The sequence below is a fragment of the Capra hircus genome, chromosome 9 (assembly GCF_001704415.2).
Source record: "Capra hircus breed San Clemente chromosome 9, ASM170441v1, whole genome shotgun sequence".
NCBI lineage: Eukaryota > Metazoa > Chordata > Mammalia > Artiodactyla > Bovidae > Capra > Capra hircus.
Genome location: NC_030816.1, coordinates 45,797,933 through 45,811,714, shown reverse-complemented (window position 1 = coordinate 45,811,714; position 13,782 = coordinate 45,797,933). Strand labels below are relative to the sequence as shown.

Genomic DNA, 13,782 nt, shown 5'->3' with positions numbered 1-13,782 from the left:
AGGCTGCACTTCCCTTTTCCCCTTCTGAAGACAGAGGCAATTGACAGCGAGGTCTTAAGGGATAGTAGATCGATTAGGTAGAAAAATACTGTATTCCCGAGTCTCTACAGGCAAGATATTCATCTGCTTTGAACTTTTATGTGTATGATAAATTATCTTCTTTTATGTATGTGTTATTATACCTTTTCTACCTGTTCTCTATTAGCAAGATTTTTAGTAATATCTCATTTAATAACATATTGAAAGAAAATAGAGTGCCTCAAAAGCTTTTTAAATTTTCATTTTGAACTTTAGCCATTTGTGTACTTGTAAATTTTTCTCCTACTAGATTTTAAGTTTCTTGGTAAAGAAAAAAAATTAAGCTCCTTGGACTGTATCCATTTCATTTCTAACAAATGATAATATATCTATACTATTCAATTAGAAAGAATACTATGTTCTATAAAATTATATGCAAATCCCTTAAGATTACATGTTAAGAACTGGCACAATTTTCACCTTAAATATTCAGTGAAAAATGTGCGATGAATTATTTTAGCTTAAGGTAGAATATATGAAGGGTATCAGATCCAAAATCTATCTACTGGAAAGTGCTTTATTTTGTCATTTACTCTTTGTCGTCTGTCCTAATTATCATGATTTTAATAGCTACCTACCATTCTTAAAAATCATTAGGAAGAATTTCATATCGGCATTGGCTAGGTTTCTAATTGTCTATAGCATTAATACAATTGGAAATTATGATAAACTCCAACAGGCTATTATAATTTATAGAAATTCTGTGGCAAGGCACCTAGGTTTCTGGTTTATATATAATCTTGTGCTCTATTCTTTTTTTGGTAAATGAATTCACTTGGGCTATGTATCATTAAGGATTTTGTTTATGAGGGGTTCAGAAAGAAATAGCCAACATAAAGTAGCAGTGGCAGGTAATGAAACAAGTCATGAAGCATACGATAACAAAGGGTTGAGAACCAGCTTATGGATGATCTGCTGTCTGGGAACCCTCTCATCTAATATTTGTAAGCACATAGCTGGCAAAGCTTCCGGTATTTTTCATAGCCTTTATTGATTTATGTAGGCATAACAAATAGGACCCATGGTAGACATTCTCCTAAAATGGTGTTGATATCATAAAGGAGTAAAAAGTGTCTCTTGTTTGTTCTGATTTGGAGCACAATATCCTTAGTGTATAAAGCATTAAGTGCCTCTAATACAGGCCTCTATTGACCACACTGGAAATAGGAGGAAGACTAGTTCTAGTAACGAAATCATCCCGGAAAATTTGAGATTTAACAGCCCATTAACCTGCCATTAAAGACCGCTGCTGGGAATTTCTTAGAGAAATGAAGTTACATTGTGAAAAGTTAGCAATGACACCACAAACGGAACTTGGCCATGGAAGGGGCAGAGAGGGGAAGATTCTTATCAAAAGCCAGGCTATTAAAGAAATGAAATTAGAGCTACATGAAGCTGAAGACCAAGATGAGGGCTAATGGGGCAGAACCAGGTGCCATCAGCACTGAGTTTCAGGCAGTTCCTCTCCTAGTTCACCTGTATTCGCAAAACGTTGAGCTAGTGTCAACTTGTTCTTAGAACGTAGTTGATCATAGTGCTAAGGAAAGCTGAATTGACATTTAAGAGGAAGCAGAAGGTTCAGGGTCATGTCTCAGCTGGGTTTTAATTTATTCTCATCAGACATACTAATACAGCAGAACATATAGTGTTTTTTAAAATTCTTTCTTTCATTTTTTTTCTCCAAAAAACAGGAATCATGAATATTGATTCAGTTCCGTTCATGTTGCCACAGAGCTTACAGGATGTTGGCAGATGGGGGAGGTGGGCCGCCATATTATCTTGCGACTGGATTTGTTTAAAGAAAAGTTCTTGACAGGGTTCTTCGAATGCATCCAGGTGAGCAACCCAGCTCTCTTTGTGTTACATAATGTCCCATCTGTGCTGAAGGAGTGCGGCTGCATGAGGATGCCATCAGGTGACGCTTCAGACTTAATGGTGTTCTTTCAGGCTGGAACAATAAACATTAAGGGACCTTAATTGTATTCTTTGCAGTGGGAGCAATAAACATTAGGGGTCTTATTGTACCCTTTCCCAAAATGTCCCTGAAGTCCACTTTGGGGAGTGTTTTGATAGCCAGTTCTAATTTCACGTCCTCCTTCCCATTCCATGGGTTTTGAAATTGACAAACTGGACAAACACTCAGACATTAAGTTAATAGGCATACCTCCATATAACCAGTTTCTGGAAAGATACAACATCTCTTATTATTTACAAGACTCATCAGAGCCCTAATAGAACACAATGAGGAGAGCCCAGTGATCTGATTTATTTTTTGAGGGTGACAACCTTTGATAAACTGTAGCTAGCAGTCACAGAACTTCAGGGTCAAATGTTTACTTGGTACCTAGAGATAATCCATGGGGCAAAAGATTAAGTTGCCTTGGAGATTGAGAAGGCTGTGGGATTTTAAATTGAATCAAGCATGAAGTGATAATAATCCTCCCACTCTGTATTTCGTCTACATATGTCTGGCTTTGCTCTTTTTCTTTCTCTTTTAGATGAAACTATACACTAAAATAACACATCTTCCATGACCTTAGGGAAATCTCACTTTATCATTTGTAACATCAGATAATCAACATGCTATCAAGGAAAAAAGACTATTATTTAAAAATTCTTTTTACAATCTGCACATGACACAGTCATATCAATGAGTCTTTGGATTTAGTGGTTTTGCTGGAATTAATGATACATTTGTTTTACTCATTTGGTTGTACTAATTTTACTGTTTTCTCTTTGCTACTATTCTGTGGGTCTCAGGTATAGTCCTATGAACTGACATGTGGTAGCATAGCTTTTAAAGTAAGAATCCTATCATTTCTTCTATTATCTATTTTGCCATATTTTCTTATAGATGTGATAAATTCAGTACATGGAACATTTACAAAGATGTCATCACTAGGATCAAAAATTATTTGTCATGCAGAAGCTTTCCAGTTTGGGGCTCTAAATTAGCAAAATGAAATGAACATAAATACAATCAGATGTTAAATTCTGAAAAATTCAAATAAAATATTATACTAGTTTAAATACTAGCCTTTACTCCAGGTTGGAAAGTTTTGGTGTCTTTGTATTTAAATAGAATTATCACTTGCTACCCAAAATAGGAGATGTGAGTAGATCAGAGCAAAGACAGAAATAAATTCCTGTTGATTATTTTATTTAACACTGTGGTTTCTCACACAAAGACATTTAATTCCAAAGTGTTTGACTTGGCCACAGCCGTAATTGTGTATAATATGCATTATCTTTTAATTGGAATTATCTTTCATCTTTGCCTACATTTATCTGAGGATCCCTTCAGAAGGCCCACCAGAAGCACAAATTCCAATTTGTTCTCTCAGCTTGACTAATGATGAAAAGTACCAAAAATGACTATTATGAGTTTATAAATCACCTCTTTTATCCTGATGCGGTTCTGGGATTTTTATGCTGTTAAGTACTATTTCTCTGAGGAATGTAAATGCAAAAATAACACCAACAAATCCAGCATAAACAATGGCACAAAACAAAACAGCACAGAAAGTCTTTAAAGGAAGCATCACAAAAGCGAAGTATGAAAAGAGAACTGCATAAATTATCAATGAGAAAATTTATTTCTCCAAGATAAAAAAAAGTCAAAAATAGTCCCCATCCCCTTATCATCTAACAGTTGTATTTCGAAAAGCATAGAATCTGTGGCACAAAAGCAAATATATCTTAATTGGACCCACTTTCATCCACCTGCTACCGTTTCTTTTTAGTCACATTGAATTTGTCGAAGCACACTTGTTTACATTCCTCTGCTAGAACATTAGCATTTATTTCATTTCATAAAATAAGAAATATGACCAGTTTAAAATGTGGGAGATGCAGTGGCCAAGAAACTTGAGGTCAGCTTGTGGAATGAAGCAACACACACATACTTCTCGCTGTGAAGGATAACGCTTAGATCATAATGGGCTACCACACAGCCTCAATTAATTAAATCATTCATCCAACAATTATTTATTGAGCACCTGCTGTGTGTCAAGCAATCTTCTGGAATTCACAATGAAAAGTGCAAAGGGCAGAGCTCCAGCTTGCTTTTCTCCCAGCCTTTATCTATTTATCGTAGCTGCTCACTGCCACTTCCATTGACCTCTCCTCTGCATAGGTTTTTCCTATCCCTACTCTTCCTCTTGCCTGAGCTCTGAGATTACATAAGTAAGGATAGTCAGCGACCTCCATGAAACATCAGCACCAAGTTTCCCACAGCCTCTGAGTATAAATACTGCATCACTGAGTGCCTCACTGATGTTCATGGGGCTCCTGTCTTGTTTCCTGTATCCACTTTATTGTCAACTAGACGTGATACATACGGTTACCAGTAAATAATATGGAAGCTTAGAATGCTTCAGAAGCCCCAGTAACTGTGATCAATCTGAGCTTCTGGTCCCCAGTACTTAGATGGGTCTACAGGGCTTGAAGTAATCAGATTTTGCCCTTTTGGAACAACTGAAGCAGCTGTCTCTGCTGCTAACAGCTGGACTCAAGAGTTCAGTACTAGTGTCTTTCATCCAGTCTCTTCACACCATACACCCAGGTGGCTTCCCTCAATGTATTCAGACACACCCAAACTAAGCCCCACTATTCTTCTAGCCTTACTTTCTGGAAATTCTATCTTAGCCTCAGCACAGAATAGAACCCTTGTTTATCTCTTCATCATAGCATGGGTCATTGGCATCTCCTCTCTCATCTTACGTATTTATTCTAATCTGTCTTTTTTTAAAATGCGAGGAATAGTTGGTTTGGCATAGCTTGTCTTTCATATATTATATTCTTAAATTTTCATTCATCTCTTCTATTCCTTTTTTTAAATGGTTGATGTGCTTTTCTCTTTCCCCCAAATCATAACTTGTATCCCTCCCTATTTCCACATTGACTGAGTACATAAACCTCAGTTTCAACTCAGAATTTCAGCTGGTTACTCTGTCCAATAGCAGAGTTGCCTTCAATGGACCACAGGACTTCCTGAGGTCCTGCTTCTTGGGAACCAAGGTCTTGGATGATGAGCTTCTGCTTACTCTTCCTTTGCTACTGTCACCCGCACAAGAGCATATTTGTATCATCTTCTGCCCTCTTTGTACCTCATTATCCCTCCCTGACATCCTTGGCTAATCATGGGCTGAAGTTTGCAGGCTTCAAGCTGTCCAGAAATGTTCTCTCTTGACTGACTAACAGCCCAGCCCTACATCGCAGGACAGACTCACTAACAAACCAGTTCACTAAGTCCTTTTTACCAAATGTGTGGGTCTTGTTTTTAGTCCCAGATACTTCCATTTTTTTCTAGTGCTTGGTAGATTATTCCACCATGTACACATCCTAAAACACATGTTTGGAGTTGTACAAATTTTATCATCCCCCTCCACTTATATAGTTGCCTCAATTAGTATGTTTTCATCAGCAAGCAATAAACTGTGACTCAGCTTAAATAAAGAACATGTATTACTTCACATCATATGAATCTGGAGGCAGGATATTTCTCAGTTTATTGAATTTAGCAGTTGAATGATGTCATCAAGAAACCACAAACTTCCCACCTTTCTGTAGGTTGTGAACTGGTACTTGTGGGGCTGGTTACAAGTTGGCTGTCTCCATTTCGGTTATCAGTGACATCAAAGGCAGAAAGATAGGAAGGTTAGCGCCATTGCATATTATTTTCATGCAGGAGGGAATCCATCCTAGCAGTTCTCAAAAGGTATTTTCCAGGAACTCAGTATTTCTTCTTATGTCCATGCTTAAATCAGTTGTGGGTAAAGGGAATAGTGCAGTGATTGCCTGTGATCAATTACCTGGAAAACCCTGAAAAGAAGCAGAGTTCTGGCTAGGACTGACAGTAAATCTTATAGAGAACAGGCCAGGAATAAGTCAATAGCAGTTTATTTGCTATTGTTATCTGCTGCTGCTGCTAAGTCGCTTCAGTCGTGTCCGACTCTGTGTGACCCCATAGATGGCAGCCCATCAGGCTCCCCCCGTCCCTGGGATTCTCCAGGCAAGTACACTGGAGTAGGTTGCCATTTCCTTCTCCAATGCATGAAAGTGAAAAGTGAAAGTGAAGTCGCTCAGTCGTGTCCAACTCTTCGCGACCCCATGGACTGCAACCTACCAGGCTCCTCCGTCCATGGGATTTTTCCAGGCAAGAGTACTGGAGTGGGGTGCCATTGCCTTCTCCGAGGGAGAACATGAGCTTCCTGCAAAGCACAAGGAGGCTCAATGACATAATTTCTATTACAGTAAGTCCCCTACATATGAATGAGTTCCATTCCAAGAGCCTGTTCATAAAGCCAATCAGTTCATAAGCCCAATGAAATTAGTGTAAGTACACAGTTAACACAATCAGCTATATAGTACTATACAGTACTATAGTACTGTACCATAATAGATTTATAATACTTTTCATACAGATAATAGATAAAAATACAAAAAATAAATAAACCATTTAAAATCTAACATTCTAGTTCCTAGAAAGTACAATAGTACAGTAAAACAACTGGCATACAGGGGCTGACATCAAGTGAACAGGAAAGAGTTACTGACTGGAGGACGGAGAGGAAATGAGAGATGGTAGAGCTGAAGGATGATCAACAATAAGAGCTGGCAGGCAAGCTACAATTTCACTCAACCCTGACACTGATGGCACAGGTTCTGGTTCCTTGCTAGAACTAGATGCATGCTTGCAACTTTGGAAGTTCACAACTTGGAGTTTCATATTCGGGGACTTCTTTTATCTAGAACGAAGGGGAGTCACGCCTGTTGGGTAAGTTGGCCATATTTGTTATATCTGCTTCCTTATTTCCTGATGGCATAGGCATGGTCCATTCATGCCAGTGCTTGCTCACGTGGTTGCCCTCTGACGACCATGTTAGGTAGTAATCCTCCCCTGGCAGTAATTCTCCACCCGCCCCAGCTCCCCAACACTCCTCTCTCAGACCCTGGGGAGGAACGTGCAGGCTGTTATTCTGGATGTGAGCATGTTTCCTTTTTACTTATAATAATCGTATTGTTACATATAGCAAAAGGATTGTTCTCTTTCTTAAAACGTTTCATTTCTGTACAGTGATGAAGGAAAAAGGAGGTTTATAATGAATCTAGGGATAGTCTGATGAGTGAAGCAGGGAAGGAGAAGGATGAGAAAATAATCAATAAGTAACTCAATATTTTGTTGCTATCTCCAGCTTCTACTTCTAGGCCAGCTCCTACTGCTAGGCCTAGGACTTAGTGAAAGCTCAAGAAATGCTCATGGTAGAGCAGAAATAAAGTGAACCCTGTAGAATTCTACACCAGGTTCTCACTATTTTAAAACTAAATTAAGTAATCCAGATTTAACTCATTTGTAAGAACTAGAATTACTTAAATTCATAAATACTCATAAATAGAATTGACTGATATTAAATAGGGGTGATTCTCCTGAACAATTTGGACAACTGTGCTGATAAATAGCCATCATTTCCCTTAAGAAGAAAACCTAGGAATTATAAGGCTTTGAGATAAGTATAGAATCAAATACTTGTGCCTGATTCCAGCCGGAATCAAGAGTGCCAGAAGAAATATCAATAACCTCAGATATGCAGATGACACCACCCTTGTGGCACAAAGTCAAGAGGAACTGAAGAGCCTCTTGATGAAAGTGAAACAGGAGAGTGAAAAAGCTGGCTTAAAACTCAACATGCAAAAACTAAGATCATGGCATCTAATCCCACTACTTTGTGGCAAATAGATGAGGAAACAATGGAAACAGTGATAGCCTTAATTTTCTTGGGCTCCAAAATCACTGCAGATGGTGACTGCAGCCATGAAACTAAAAGATGCTTGATCCTTGGAAGAAAAGCTATGACCAACCTAGATAGACAGCATGTTAAAAAACAACGACATTACTTTGCCAACAGAGGTCTGTCTAGTCAATGCTATGGTTTTTCCAGTAGTGATGTATAGATGTGAGAGTTAGACCATAAAGAAATCTGAGCACCGAAGAACTGATGCTTTTGAACTGTGCTGTTGGAAAACACTCTTGAGAGTCCCTTGGACTGCAAGGAGATCCAACCAGTCAGCCCTAAAGGAAATCAGTCTTGAATACTCATTGGGAGGACTAATGCTGAGGCTGAAGCTCCAATACTTTGGCCACCTGATGCGAAGAACTGACTCATTAGAAAAGACGCTGATGCCGGGAAAGATTGAAGGCAGGAGGAGAAGGGGACGACAGAGGATGAGATGGTTGGATGGCATCACTGACTTGATGGACATGAGTTTGAACAAGCTCCGGGAGTTGCTGATGGACAGGAAAGCCTGGTGTGCTGCAGTCCATGGGGCTACAGATTTGGACAAGACTGAGTGACGAAACAGACCTGAAGGAATCAAATGATTCTGAGAGAAGATTTATTGCCTTGCACTATAGGAAGTATTGATTAACTATCCCCAAACCTAATGTCATCAGGAGCAAAAGTAATTGGCTCATCTTCTTGGCCTTGAGAACAACACTAACTTTAGAGCCAGAGAGTGAGAAAGAGGCGGTAGAATTGGGGTGCCCACCGTGCTATAACTTCAAGGTCAAAGTCTCACACATTGCTGCACAATTAGAAAGAATTTTCTTCCAAGTTAAAGAATATTTCTTTTTTTAATTTATTGATATTTAAAAAAATATTTGTGTTCTTTCTATGCATTGATATATGTAAATACGATAACAGTTTCTAACCAAGTGTTATAAAAATCTTTAAACACAAAGAAAAATTGAAAAAGTAGCACGACAAATACCTGTAGTCTCTCCATCTAGGTTCAGCAATAGATAACATTTTGGAAAATATGTGTACATAATGTGCACATACACACTGTGCATTCATTTGCTGCAGATTTATAATATTCATATATTTCAGCATGCTTCTCCTAAAAAGGACATTTTCCTCATAACCAAAATGCTATTATCATATTTAGAAAAATTAAAAATGATTCCTTAGTATCATATATTGTACTATCCAAATTATATACAAAGTTTACATTGGGCAGACATATTTTTAATAGTTTTTTTGCTAAGCCTAAATATGTTCACATATTGTAAATGACTAATATGCCTCTTACATCTCTAAATTTTCCTCCAAAAATATCTTTTTTTTTCATCCATAAAATTGTCTTTTGAAGCACTTGAGAAACTTATATGCAAGTCAGGAAGCAACAGTTAGAACTGGACATGGAACAACAGACTTGTTCCAAATAGGAAAAAGAGTACATCAAGGCTATATATTGTCACCCTGCTTATTTAACTTATATGCAGAGTACATCATGAGAGAGACTGGGCTGGAAGAAGCACAAGCTGGAATCAAGATTGCCAGGAGAAATATCAATAACCTCAGATATGCAGATGATACCACCCTTATGGCAGAAAGTGAAGAGGAACTAAAAAGCCTCTTGTTGAAAGTGAAAGAGGAGAGTGAAAAGTTGGCTTAAAGCTCAACTTTCAGAAAACGAAGATCATGGCATCTGGTCCCATCACTTCATGGGAAATAGATGGGGAAACAGTGGAAACAGTGTCAGACTTTATTTTGGGGGGCTCCAAAATCACTGCAGATGGTGATTGCAGCCATGAAATTAAAAGATGCTTATTCCTTGGAAGGAAAGTCGTGACTGACCTAGATAGCATATTCAAAAGCAGAGACATTACTTTGCCAACAAAGGTCCGTCTAGTCAAGGCTATGGTTTTTCCAGTGGTTATGTATGGATGTGAGAGTTGAATGGTGAAGAAATCTGAGCACCAAAGAATCGATGCTTTTGAACTGTGGTGTTGGAGAGGATTCTTGAGAGTCCCTTGGACTGCAAGGAGATCCACCCAGTCCATTCTAAAGGAGATTGGTCCTAGGTGTTCTTTGGAAGAAATGATGCTAAAGCTGAAACTCCAGTACTTTGGCCACCTCATGCAAAGAGTTGACTCATTTGAAAAGACTCTGATGCTGGGAGGGATTGGGGGTAGGAGGAGAAGGGGACGACAGAGGATGAGATGGCTGGATGGCATCACCGACTTGAAAGACATGAGTTTGGGTAAACTCCGGGAGTTGGTGATGGACAGGGAAGCCTGGCGTGCTGCAATTCATGGGGTCGCGAAGAGTTGGGCACAACTGAGTGACTGAACTGAACTGAACTGAATCCTATGGTTTTGTAGAATTTCCCATGTTTGAGTTTCATCTGATTATGTCCTCAATGTAATGTTTGTTTCTTCATCTCCTGTATGTCTTGTTAACCAGAAGTTCTCTAAAGTTTAATCAGACTCAGATTAAACATTGTTGTGTATACATTATACTGCATTACTTTATAAGTTGCATAATTTCAAGTTGTTTCACAATGAGTTATGCTAATTCTGAATGTTTGGTTAAGTTCTGATTTTCACATTTTCCTATTGTTAAAACAGTTTAAAAAATTATTTCATAGAAATATTGAAAGGTTTCCAGTATCTATTTTTTGTTATTACCTTTCTTGTAAAAGAATAATTATAATGCTTTCCATTTCATAACTCATCATCACAAAGTTTTATATATATGTGTGTGTGTGTGTATGTGTATGTTTATGTGTGTGTGTGTGTGTGTATGGAAAGAGAATTTAAACTTTTACATGCATAAGCTATTTTTGAAGTAGCTTCAAGATGTTACCTGTATGTTTATTCTCTAACATTTTAGCATAGTAACTTTATCTTTTAAAATAGCTCTGTTGTATTCCTGAGATTAATTTTCTTATTTTGGAGAAAACATTAGGAGTTATCACAGTTTTCCTTTGATTTGAGGTTATAATTTACTAACAAGGTGTCCCAGGTGAAGTAAGTGGTTGGTGCGTGGCTCAGCCTTCACAGCAGGAACCTCAAGCCCAGCAGGAGGGTTTCATTGAACAGTAACCACACCAATTGTTCGATCTGCTGAAATATAAATTATATGGAAAAACGGAAAAGTGAGTTGGTATTTTAGCTGAGAAAATATATATGATTTAGATTCTGAGGAAAATTAGCTTTAAACAAGAGAAAAATAGAAGTCTACATTTCTGTATGAGAAAGCTAAGACCAAGAGAGCTGTGGGATCCTTCCTGTGAGATTTCTCCATCATCTGAGTAATGCAGACACTTCTATAGAAAACTACTACAGAAATACAATAAAGAAATCCCCACACATTTTTACCTGTAGCTATTCAACATTCTGTTTAAATTATAGGACTTTGCCTTTTTAAAATTATCTTATCATTTGACGAGTCTTTGTTTTCTTTACGGAAAATGTATTATGGGCATTAGTGATTATGGACAAAGTCAGTTACGCAAATACGCAAAACTAAAATGCAAATATGCAAAAAATGATGCTGATAGCAAATATTCTTGATGTGCCTGGGAGATGTAATTTGAGGATGAAGGCATCTTATTCAGAGACAATGGTTCTTTTGACTTCCTAGCTGCATCATTGAGCCTTTGCATTGATTTTTCATCAGTCATATTTGTCATCTCTGAGGGAGAACATTATACAAAGTACAAAGTAAAAAGATATAGGTGAAAAACTTCCCTTCCCACTTTTGTCCACACACACCTTTTTAAGTTTTTTTTTTTTTTTTTTAACTTTTGTAGAAGTTTTGGCAAGAGATGAATGTATTTCTTCAGTTTTAATAAGGAGTCTTGCTGGATATATTTTATCCTAAGTCATGGCAGCTACTTTTCAAAACATTCCTTGGTTGTTGTAGCTAGTATAACCTTTGTGCCCACAAATACTCATTACTTGATCCAGTTATTTACATGTAGTTTTCTGATGCTTCAGTACAGACAGGGTAATATATTTAGCTATAAATCAGGGGACTTTCCCGGGACTGAAGCTTCACTTTTGGAGTGGTGAAAATAATAGGTTAATTAACCTTGCCAATTACATTTGCGATCTGTGTCTTTTTGTTCCCTTTTATAAACACTGGGAATTTTAAGAAAAGAATGTGGATATTTGGTGATAAATTTGAATAATCAAGTCTAACATGGTATTTTAATGATGTCAAAGGCCATTTTGTGGCTTCCCTGGTGGCTCAGTGGTAAAGAATCTGCCTGCCAATGCAGGAGGCATGGGTTCAGTCTCTGTGTGCAGAGACTGTGTACATCCTATAGGATGATTCCCCAGAGAAGGAAATAGCAACCCACTCCAGTATTCTTGCCTGGGGAACCCCATGGACAGAGGAGCCTGGTAAGCTATAGTCCATAGGGTTGCTAAGATTCGGACACGACTTAGCCACTAAACAATGACAACAAGAGGGCCATTTGTATATTCATTTACCAAACATAGCCAAACAGAAAAAAAAAAAAAAGTGTCAGAATAGGTTTTTAAAATTTACCTTTTCTTTAGGGTCACTTACTCAGTCCATGCTTTCACTGCTCACAGCTCTCCCGCCTCTGCGTGGTCCTGATACTCTTGGTCAGTGTCTAGGTCTGGCTGACAGTTGGCCTGGAGGCCGTGGTCCTCTTCCAGAGGCCCTCCCGGCTGCCAGCAGCCCAGCTTAGGCTTGTACACATGGAGGGTTATAGTGTTCTAAGAATACAACAAAATCCAAAGCTTCTTCATGACAGATACAGAGTTTGCCCATCGTTTCCACTAACACAATGTCCAAGTCCAATTTAGATAGAAGGAGTGGATAAATAGATTCTGCCTCTTGATAGGACATATTGCAAATAATTGTGCCATTTTCCAAACACCACATACCTGAGAAAGTGGGAGAGTTTAAAGGACTCTTTCCAAGGTTTTCTTTTTTAAAAATTAAAAAAAAAGTTTAAATGTTTATAAAGACTTCTTTATGTGAATATTTTGTAAATTACTGAATATATAGTGGGTTATCATGTTCTTTTCATCATTTTTCTTTCTGCAAATAAGATGTTTATATGTTAAAATCCTAAAAATAAATATATCTGCTGCTATCATAGTGTTAGTTTGCAAAGTATTCTCACCTTATTGTGCACTTAAACTTCCATTAAAAAACTCATAAGTGAGATCATTATTGTTGAAAATAGTTGAACACTATTTCACCTGCCTTTACTCTATGCTCACCAAAATTTTAGTTGCCTTTTAGAAAACATTCTCCAACAACATCCCTTACACTTAATCCTGAAGTATTTTCTCTCACCTTAGATGGAAATATTAATAGTATTATTAGCAGAGTAGAAAAAAGTTACTAAAAAGTGCATAGGTAGTTCAAACCATTAGATAATTGAATCTTACTGTTTATAAGTAAAATAATTAACTTTATTATGAGTGCTAGTTGTTTTGCTTGGTATATTTGAAAAAAGGTATGAGACAAATTTACATAGAAGTTGATCTAAGTACAATTTTTCTAACTCCACATTATTCTAATTTGGAAAGTATTAATTGCTTGCCTATACTAACTATCAGATACAAAACAGCTGTGAAAGCATGTAATAGGTCCACCAAATTCATTATAAGATCCTTAACTTATTGCCAGGTGATTACTTAATGCTTTTTAATGAGTAGAAGTTATTTTAATATTAAACTACACACATTAATAATGGTATGATATATGCATATTAATTAGATATTTATGTTAAATATTTTCACATTCAAGAATATGTCAGGTTTATTTATAATGGGTCAGTCTGTCATAGAAAACATAAATTTATTTTATAGAATTTAAATAATCCAGGAAATCAATCAGATTAACTTGGGCATAGTGCATAGTCTTATACTAC

General features: G+C 37.3%; 1 long non-coding RNA gene across 1 annotated transcript; it reads right to left on the bottom strand.

Moving 5' to 3' along the window:
- LOC102171979 lies at positions 1,957-12,464 on the bottom strand. The gene is made up of 3 exons (XR_310274.1): positions 12,441-12,464; positions 10,875-10,987; positions 1,957-2,026 (listed from the first exon to the last, which is right to left on the bottom strand). It is a non-coding gene; the product is annotated as an uncharacterized LOC102171979 (long non-coding RNA).